Source organism: Helianthus annuus, chromosome 17 (genome assembly GCF_002127325.2).
Source record: "Helianthus annuus cultivar XRQ/B chromosome 17, HanXRQr2.0-SUNRISE, whole genome shotgun sequence".
Lineage (NCBI taxonomy): Eukaryota > Viridiplantae > Streptophyta > Magnoliopsida > Asterales > Asteraceae > Helianthus > Helianthus annuus.
The window spans coordinates 135818317-135829330 of record NC_035449.2 but is presented as its reverse complement, the minus strand read 5'-3'; the positions used below and the strand labels follow the sequence as shown (position 1 = coordinate 135829330).

General features: G+C 38.6%; 1 non-coding gene across 1 annotated transcript; it reads right to left on the bottom strand.

Moving 5' to 3' along the window:
• Nucleotides 1-3030: 3030 nt before the first annotated feature.
• Nucleotides 3031-3136, bottom strand: LOC118489426. The gene has a single exon (XR_004887446.1). It is a non-coding gene; the product is annotated as a small nucleolar RNA R71 (small nucleolar RNA).
• Between the last annotated feature and the right edge of the window lie 7878 nt (nucleotides 3137-11014).

The window sequence follows — 11014 nt, the reverse complement described above, 5'->3', positions numbered from 1 at the left end:
TTTAAATTTTATTTTGCAGATAGATTGGAGAAGCTAAAGGAGAAACAAGCAGCAAAAGAACAGAAAAAGGTAAAATGCAAGAATGTTGCTCAGGAAGAGAAGTCTGAACAGAGTGAAAAAGTTGAAGTTGAGAAGGTGGTTGAAGTTGAAAAGATAGTTGAAGTTGAAAAGATTATCAAAGATGAAAAAATTGTTGAGATCACGAAACCTTGTCTAAAATGTTTGGAACCATGCAAACATTGTGAAGAGAAAGATGAGAAGTTTAGTGAGCTTGACAAGATGAAAGAAAAATTATTGTTCGATGTTAAATATGTGAAAGAATCGTATGATGTGTTGAACAGAACGGTGAATAGTCTACAAAAGACAAACTCAGAAAGAGAAGATGCTTTAACCATGATGAATGCAGTGATGATGTCTAAGCAGAAGGCTATTAATCACTATATTGAAGAGTGTGCAAAGTTGAAGCAGTAGTTGGAGACTGACGGGTGGTCCATTGGACAACCCTTAATCATGTTAAAAGACGAATTAATCCTTCACTTAATCGTGTAATTATCTTGAATTAGATGACTACGGTTGCTTATGTTTCAGGTGCAGTTCAGGAGCTTAAAGCGGATAAAAATGCAGCTTTGGAAGCTTCGGAGTTGAACGGGTTGAGTTTGAAGCAAAAGATGAAACGAAGAAGACAAATCAGCTGTCCATCATAATTTACGGTCCCACCGTAATTTACGGTGGACCTGATCTTCACCTGATTTGTGCCGTAACTCAGACTACTTGCACCGTAACAAATTCATGTCCACCGTAACTTACGGTAGAGCCGTAAGTTACGGTGGAGTCTGCGATCAAGTTTGTAACTGCCATCATTAAGTCAGTTTATGGGTGCCTTTTCACCTATTCTCATCATTGTCGGTTAGAGAACACTTTGGGGGCGATTTTGGCTATCTTGGCTTGGTTTTAGACAATTTCTAACATTCGGTTTGTGTTTTCGATTTGTATGAACATTGAATTGCTTGTTATGATGATTCACCAAGCTATGTGTGGCTAAAACTTTCGGTGATCATCTTAGGTGCAGGTTTCTCTTGAACTTTTGTGTGTTTATTTCTGAATTTCTAGAATGATAACTTGTGTTTGCTTGTTTATCATGGTGTATGCATAATTGTTTGTAGTGTGTTAATTGATAGTGCAATTTCTAGTCTCAATCGTACGTTCTTGGTGCCGTTGGCAATCGAGATATCACGGGAAGGGTTAGGGTTGCTTATTGATTAATTGGTCATCGGGAAACAACCTCGCGTTTATATAATCCGAGTACTTTGTTCCCTTTTATCACTTCAATTATCTATACACGAGTTATGTCTATGTAACTCTTTCTAGTTGGAATTACACACAATTGTTTAAAGAAACTGAATCCTAAGATGGTCACTGTTTTCCTAATCTGTTAAACAACCAATTTTGATTTGCACTTAGTTATTAATTTAGTTTTCTAAAACAACAATCTAAATCATTGATCTTTATTTTCTGCAAATTAGGTTAATTGTAGTTTAATCGCAAAGCTATATAATCGACATATTTTCCACATACTCCCTGAGTTCGATACCCTCTTACCACTATCTTTAGTTGTTATTGGGATTAAATTTGATTGTGACCACGACATCACGTCAAATTTTGGCGCCGTTGCCGGGGAGTAGTGCGCAACGTGTGTCAGTTTGTTAGTTTTGCTTTGTTATTTTCGGGTTTACACTGGTGTGTTAGTGTGCAGGTTCTACAGGTGCATGCATACTAGAGGCTCTCACAAAGCGTCACCATTGTCATTTGATCCGGAAATCGAAAGAACGCTAAGGCAAAATAGGGTTTTATTACGAGAAAACCGAATCATTGGTTCACCCACTTCACCCATTACACCAAGAAACATCATGGCCGATTCACAAATTCCACCTACAATGGGTCAAACGACCTCATCATTTATACCTACTTCCACACAACCATCACCAAACACAACTATACCAAATTCCACTACAATTCCTACTCCACCTCATGACACTAGACCAACCAACACCACACAACCCATTACTACCCAAGAAGAACCAACCATTACCTTTAACCCATCCACTACTATACCGCCATTGTCCCATTTTTTCCCGGGTGCGGGTCCATCATATTCAAGCCATACCATAGCACCAATTTCGACCATTGTCCATGCTACTTCAACATTTAGACCATCTAACCAAGCGGGTTTTCAATATTCAAACCTTCCATTTGGGCCATCGTCAGGAATTCAAGGAGATGGATATGATGAAGGATTTGAGGAGTTTGAGGGTTATGATGAGGATGGGTATGCTTACGGGGGTTATGGTGATCAAGGAGAATTTGGATACGTGCAAAGTCAATCTCAAGGGATGGCAAGTGTCGGTGGAATGCCACAACAACAACAACTCGTACCACAACACATTCGGCCAAGACCACAAGGGCTACCAATGCAACATCCTATTCCATTGCAACAAATTCGGCCACAAAATGTACAACCACAATTTCAAAGACCACCTCAACGCCCACCGATGCGACAACAACAGTTTCAACAACCAATCGCACCACAAGGGCAAGTACCAAGGCCAATGGGTCCTATCCCTCCAAGAGGTAGGTTTGGTGTACCAAGGAGACACCTTAGAGAAAATGTGAGGGGCATCGAAGCACATTTTAGGCCGGTAATCACTCAAAACCCTTCACCGGTAGTTATTCCTCACAATGATCAATGGAGGACATTTGAAGTGAGGACCAACTCTTTGCAAAGTCTACCAAAATATAAGGGGTTAGCAACGGAGGAGCCTTACTTTCATTTGGAGGCTTATGACTCGATTTGTAACACTCTTGGGAGTCAAGGGTTCTCGGCTGACGACATTAAACTGGTATTGTTCCAATTTTCTTTGGAAGATAAGGCGAAGAAATGGTTCTACACGTTACCTTCGGCATCCATATATACATGGGGGGAGATACAACAAACCTTCTTGGATGAGTTTTACACCGCCCAAAAGACCAACGACGCAAGAAAGGGGTTGAGAAGCTTCCAACAACAACATGGTGAGATGTTTCACGAGGCATTTGAGCGTTTCAATATGATGATTAAAAATTGCCCTCACCATGGAATCGAATTGTGGGAGTTGATGAATGCCTTTCACGAGGGTTGAGTGCCGAAGATGCACGTGATTTGATGTCCACTACCGGTGGGACTTTTGGTACAAATTATGAGAACGATGATTGGGAGTTCTTGGAGAGCATGGCAACTACATCAAAGAGGAAAGCTCAAGCATCAAGAAGAGCCCGACCGGCCATTGCCCGACCTCAAGTGCACGCCATAGATGATGGTAATGTTCAAACTACTAACCAAATTTATGATGTTTGTGCTTTGTGTAATGAAATAGGTCATGCAGCTGAAAATTGCCAAGGGATGATGGAAGGGCAATATGAAGAAGTCCATGCGGTTCAAGGTCAAGGTTAAGGAGGGGGTGGTAGAAATTACAACAACATGAACTCAAATACTTACCACCCCGGGTTGAGAAACCACCCAAACTTTCGGTATGGGAACCCTTCAAATCAAGCTAACCCGAACTTTCAAGGTAGCCAAGGTAACTTTGGTTCACGCCAACCTTACAATAACCAAGGTAACTTTGGTTCACGCCAACCTTAAAAAAGAGGTAATTAAGTGGTTGGATGCGGGAATTATTTATCCGATTTCGGATAGTGCTTGGGTGAGTCCCACCCAATTGTACCTAAGAAGGCCGGCATTCAAGTAGCCAAAGATGAAAGTGGTGAACAAATTGCCACCCGATCGGTTACCGGGTGGCGTGTATGTATTGACTACCGGAAATTGAATGTCGCGACTTCTAAGGATCATTCCCCGCTACCATTCATTGATCAAATTATTGAAAAATTATCGGGTCAAAAATACTACTATTTTTTGGATGGGTATTTGGGTTACAATCAAATTGCAATACACCCGGATGACCAACACAAGACCACCTTCCCTTGTCCATATGGCACCTTTGCCTTTAGGCGAATGTCATTTGGCTTGTGCAATGCTCCGGCAACTTTTCAACAATGTATGATGAGTATTTTCTCGGACATGGTTGGAGAGTCGCTCGAAGTTTTCATGGATGACTTCTCCATTTTTGGCACTAGTTTTGACGCTTGTCTCAACGAATTACAAAAAGTGTTAAAAAGATGCGTTGAGAAATACTTAGTGCTAAGTTGGGAGAAAAGTCATTTCATGGTGCAAGAGGGCATTGTGTTGGGTCATGTAATTTCTGAAAGGGGGATGGAGGTGGATAAGGCAAAAATACGGGTAATATCATCTTTGCCACCTCCGAAAAATGTTAAGGGTGTAAGGTCATTCTTGGGACACGCGGGTTTTTATAGACGTTTCATTAAAGGATTTAGTGTTATCACTAAGCCTTTATGCAACTTGTTATTAAAAGATGTCCCATTTGATTTTACTAACGAGTGTATGCAAGCTTTCACTGTTTTGAAGGAACACTTGATCAAGGCTCCTATCTTGCAACCACCGGATTGGTGAAAGCCGTTCGAGATAATGTGTGATGCAAGCGACACCACTATTGGTGCAGTTTTGGGTCATCGCAAATGAAGCTAACGGGTATTGTGAATGGAATTCCAGTGGAGATGTCTTTTACCACATTGAAGAAATTGGGAAAGTACGACAGTCTACCGGCTAGTGATTATATGATACCGACTCTTGATGACCTCCTGGTTAAACCGGAGAAACATGTTCGATGGAATGATATGTTGGCAGCAATATTTTTACCCGGTAAATACAGTGGTATTCTATACCGGAAGAATTTAACAATAGAAGCTAAATTGTTGTTAGCCATATGTGTTCTCAATGTTATTCCACGAAGGGGAGACAAGGAGCAGGTGAGGTTTCCCGAAGTACCAGTTCTTTACACGCTAATGCATGGGTCTCCGCGTTTTCCGATACGCTGTCTGATCATGAACCACTTATGGATCTGCCGGAATAAGTATGGAAGAGACATCGTCCCGTATTGTCGAATAATTACGGGGTTAATGAAACAACAAAAGGCGATAACATCTGAAGATCGAGGAGCAACAAAAAGGCATCAGCCTTTTACGTTGGATAAGTTGGGGATTGGGTGGTCATATACACAATCGGAGCGTTATCACAAGTTAAAGTCGGAAGGGCAAAGGTGGAGGGCACTAAAGTTGGGTGCCCGAGATTTGTTACCGGGTGAGCCGAACGAGCCAGAAAGTGATGAAGAAGTAGTTCCAAGTGGAGATGAGCACTATGCGGACGAGCCGCATGGTGGTGAAAATGTTGGTCAAGGGGGTTATGGTAGAGGTTATGGTGGCATGTTCTACGATTATACGGAGCGATCTTATGTGCCCGGGTGGGTGTATGAAGGTACCATGCAAGAAGTGATAGCAAACCAACGTCCTCCGGCTTCCGTTTTTGGAGAATGGAACGACATGATGTCTTCCATCTTTGGACCTCCGGGACCGCGCTACTATTAGTCAGGTTGTGTTTCTCCTTTGTATATTTTGTACATATGTGTTAGTTTGTTTTGTTTTGTTTTGTTTACGGTTGGGCGGTTGGGTGGTGTGTGATTGTTATGTTGAGTTTGGGATGGTGCTTGTTGGTGGTGTCATGTTTTAAAAAAAAAGAAGAAAAACATAAAAAAATTATAAAATGAAAAATCCAAAAAGAAGTTTGGGGTTTGAGTGTAGAAGCTTTTTGTGGATGTTGAATGGATTTTAGTGATCAAAGCCTCCTAAAACCATACATTGGGGTCAATGTATCCCAAGTGTGGGGATGGGGGGAATTTTTTTGAGATTTTTAAAAAAAAAAAATTGAGCCAAGCGAAACAATGTGAAAATTGATGCACCGGCAACCCTTAATATCCTTTCATTCTTGGTGAGAGTTGAAGCCACATTTGTATATAAATAATGCTTATCTTTGATGAGAGTGGCTACGGGTGGGGGTGCATTAGAACTTGTGCTTGAATGCGGTTCGAGGCCTTAGTTGAACATGAATGTGAAAAGGATAAGGGCATCTAGGTAGCCTCGTCTTTAGTGTGTGCGAGTGTGGGATTTGGGGGGTTGGACCTCATAAAGTATATATATGAGCATGGTAGTGAGAGGGGCGGGGGTTTGGACATTTAGTTGCCCAATTTTGTGCCTAAAAGCCTATCATTTGTTACCCCTAGCTACTTACCTAAAAAATTTGCCCAATTTGACCCGGTCTTTTAGTATTAGTAGTAGTAGTTGTAGTAATGAGATGTAGATATGTTGATGCTTTATTACATGGTTATTTACTATGAAAAAAAAGAAAAAAAAAAGAAAAAGAGAAAAAAAAGAAATGAAAAATGAAAAGAAAGGATGTTTAGTTGTCTTGTACTTAGTAGTTAGTTTGGTAGTTGTTAGTTTGCTTATTCGTGTACTAAAAAGACCGGGTTAAATTTTCGCTACTTCATATATATTCCATTTCCTACCCATACACCTAGCCACGTTACAACCTTGAAAGTCCCTTTGATTTGCATTCATGTTTGGCACTTGTTAGGAGAAGGATCGATTTAGGTACAAGCTTATGATTGTGCAACCACCCGTTTGCCTATTGTGTGTCTAGCTTATCTTTGCTAGTATTCAATTGTAGCCGAGAGGATTTAGAGAGGGGTGCATTGTTTTGGGTGTTAAAAAGGGGTTAGTAAAAAGATTGCATGTTTTGTTTGGTTTACATTGATCACTTGTGTAGAAACTGATTTGATGAGTTGCTTGGGACAAGCAACGGTTAAGTGTGGGGATGTGACGGGTGGTCCATTGGACAACCCTTAATCATGTTAAAAGACGAATTAATCCTTCACTTAATCGCGTAATTATCTTGAATTAGATGACTACGGTTGCTTATGTTTCAGGTGCAGTTCAGGAGCTTAAAGTGGATAAAAATGCAGCTTTGGAAGGTTCGGAGTTGAACAGGTTGAGTTTGAAGCAAAAGATGAAACGAAGAAGACAAATCAGCTGTCCACCGTAATATACGGTCCCACCGTAATTTACGGTGGACCTGATCTTCACCTGATTTGTGCCGTAGCTCAGACTACTTGCACCGTAACAAATTCATGTCCACCGTAACTTACGGTAGAGCCGTAAGTTACGGTGGAGTCTGCGATCAAGTTTGTAACTGCCATCATTAAGTCAGTTTATGGGTGCCTTTTCACCTATTCTCATCATTGGTCGGTTAGAGAACACTTTGGGGGCGATTTTGGCTATCTTGGCTTGGTTTTAGACAATTTCTAACATTCGGTTTGTGTTTTCGATTTGTATGAACATTGAATTGCTTGTTATGATGATTCACCAAGCTATGTGTGGCTAAAACTTTCGGTGATCATCTTAGGTGCAGGTTTCTCTTGAACTTTTGTGTGTTTATTTCTGAATTTCTAGAATGATAACTTGTGTTTGCTTGTTTATCATGGTGTATGCATAATTGTTTGTAGCGTGTTAATTGATAGTGCAATTTCTAGTCTCAATCGTACGTTCTTGGTGCCGTTGGCAATCGAGATATCACCGGAAGGGTTAGGGTTGGTTATTGATTAATTGGTCATCGGGAAACAACCTCGCTTTTATATAATCCGAGTACTTTGTTCCCTTTTATCACTTCAATTATCTATACACGAGTTATGTCTATGTAACTCTTTCTAGTTGGAATTACACACAATTGTTTAAAGAAACTGAATCCTAAGATGGTCACTGTTTTCCTAATCTGTTAAGCAACCAATTTTGATTTGCACTTAGTTATTAATTTAGTTTTCTAAAACAACAATCTAAATCATTGATGTTTATTTTCTGCAAATTAGGTTAATTGTAGTTAATCGCAAAGCTATATAATCGACATATTTTCCACATACTCCCTGAGTTCGATACCCTCTTACCACTATCTTTAGTTGTTATTGGGATTAAATTTGATTGTGACCACGACATCACGTCAGAGACTGAAAAGATAGAAAATGAAAGAATCAGAAGATTGTTTCAAAGTTATTCAAGTTCTGATTATTTGATTGACAGAATTTATCCAACTGTTGCAGGTTTTGAAGCATTTCAAGGTGAGAAGCCAGAAGAGAAGGATACTGGTAAGAAACAAAGTGTCAGTTATAACAAGTGTCCGCCTCCAATATGGGAAGGTTATTCTCCAAGAAAACCAAATGAGGAACAAGTCAAAAAGGCTGTCAATAAAAAGTTAAAGTCTGAAACAACTGATGAGTTACCAGACAATATTGACGTCACATTCGCATCGTCTGATACTGATCATGAGTCTGAGTTAATAAAGAAAGTGGTCGATTAGGTGTTGGATAAGGATGAGGAGTCAGAGTCAAAGTCTGAGTCAGAAACTTCGAGTTCGCCGGTCAGCAGTTCAAAACCATCAGTCAAAAGGATGTACAATAAAGAATTTATGGTATCAAAATCTAATTTGAAAGACGAAACATTTGAAGTTGCATATACTTTGAATGATTCTGACAAATTATATTTTGATAAAGAATTTCCAATAAAAAGTGTTCAAATTGAAAAGATTAAAAAGGTTTTCAAATTAACAGAAATTAATATTTCTGAAATAAAAGATGTAAATCTTAATGAAAAACCTAAAAAGTACACTTCAAGAGTTCAACAAAGATTGAACAAGAAAAAGGGTTACAGTTCTGGTTCTGATTTTCAAAAGAAATCAAACCATAACAGTAATTTCAAAAGGAAAGGTTTAGACTTTATTCCACCCGAAAATCATAAAAATGAGAAAATTTCTAAAACAAAAACAATATTTGTTTCAGGGTCAAGTTCTGAAGAAGAAGAAGAAGAAGAAGAAGAAAAGAGCTCATTCTGGAAACAGTCAAACAAAGAGTTCTTTGCAGAAAAACAAAAGTTTGAGAAGAATGGAGCTAATCAGAAAAAGGAGACAAGAACCTGTTACCGATGTGAAGAAGTTGGTCACATCGCCTGGAATTGTCCAAAGGCAGCCAACACAAAACAGGAAGTTGTTTCTAAACTCAAAGAAAAAATTGTTGATAAAACTTAACCACCAACTGAAAAATTAAAAGTGTTTAAAAATTCTAAATTTGAAGTTAGTGAGTGTTCAAAAAGATTTTACAAAAGAAGGGTGAATCTTAACAACCAAACGTGGGTTGTTAAGAAATCAGATGTGAAATCTGGCGATGAATCTGACTCGTCAAAGTCAGAGGAGCCACAAGTTGAGGTTAAAAGTGAAAATTCAGTACCGCCAATGGATGATGTCAACTTTCCACTATTGCGAGTTGAAAATTTAAATCAAAGGTTGGAAAAGTGGAGATTTCGAATCAATTCTATTCTGAAAAGAAAGAATTTGATGTCGAAAAGGCTTTTAATAGTAAAGTGAAACATATTATTGGGAAAATGGTTGAGGGGAAGGCCAAAGGGGTGAAAGATTTTTATGAAGAAAAAAGGAATGTTCAAACCCCGAGTGAAACTGATAAGGTCGCACCCAAAGCTAGTCAGGCTTGGGTGCCTGTATTCCATATGTAAAAATCCTGACTTGCCGGAACACCCAGGTTGGTAATTCGGGAGTAGGAATCGGCATTTTTCTTGAGAAAGATCACTTTCGTGAATAGTGGTTGTTCAATGATATTTCAACCTACAAGTGGTAGTATTCTTGAAAATTGTCACATTTCAATTTACAAGTGGTATGGTTGAATAAGTGAACCTACAAGAGGTTGAAAAAGAGGTTTTCACCTACAAGTGGTTAATCAAGGTCATTAAGTTGAACTTGATTTAACTTTCATTTAAGTGGTAATTGGAAAACAAAGTGATGATCAAAACCCCAATCTTACAAGTGAAATCAACAAAACTAATTTTCGGAAAAACCATTTTAATTAAAACAAGCTTAAGTGTTTTGAAATCATAATGGGAAAATAGTTTGTTGCCAGGGGGAGTTTTGATTGTTTAAGCCAAGTGGATGGAGAATTGAAGCAATTCAAATCAGTTTGTCACTTTATGTGTACAGTTTGTTTTCAAATTTTCTTTGAAAATCAAAAATTGGTATATATTTTTGATTTTAGGGGGAGTAAAAATTTTAGAAATTTCGAAAATTTGAAAAATCCAAAAACATGATAAAATCTCAAAATCCAAAAACATAGAAAAAATTCAAAAACGAGTTTTGTTGTGAAAAAGAGGAAATGATAGTACATTAGTGGACTATCACAACATGCTTAAGAATTGGAAAGTCAAATGTGATAAACGATCTCACGGATGATATGCAAGTAGGTTTTATACATTCAGTAGATTGTTTTCGAGATATAAACCTAAATATCATAACTTACTTATCTCATGGGGGAACATCTCTCGGATATATGGGTAACCCCCGAAATCTTGTTTGAAAGACTTTCTATTTCTGACATACTAGGTCTTTGTGCGTGATGATATCTGGGGTATTATACCTGGACTTCTGATTTTGCGGAGGCAATAGCCTAGTCCTCGTATAATGCTCTGCACTGCTTTAATCATAAAGCTTTCCCTCAGCATAAAAAAATGATGAAACATTGAAAAATGCTAATCATGTGCTGTTGAAGAAAAGATCCACAAACGGGACACATCGAAAGTCGAGCCATCATCTCTTTGTATGAACGGAAGTTCTAACCTGAGCTCTCATGGTCTCGCATTACCCGTTTACAGATATCATTAGTGTACAATCACCTGTAAGACTGAATATAGAAGTCTGGATACGGGAGTATATTCTGAGGTGGGACACGCGAATAAGTTTAAGTGATTAAAACACTAATCTCGTATCTCGAAACAGTTGAACTTTGTGTGAAACTTTAAGTGGGTCAGAATACTGACAATCTACGTGAATCGTTTAGAACTTAAAATGTTTAAAGCTTAAAGGTGTTGATGATTTGTCTCAAAAACTGATATGATCCTCTTACACAATCTCACAAAAATATTGTCTGTAAATATTTCTTTACGGTTTTTCGTTAAACAAAAACCC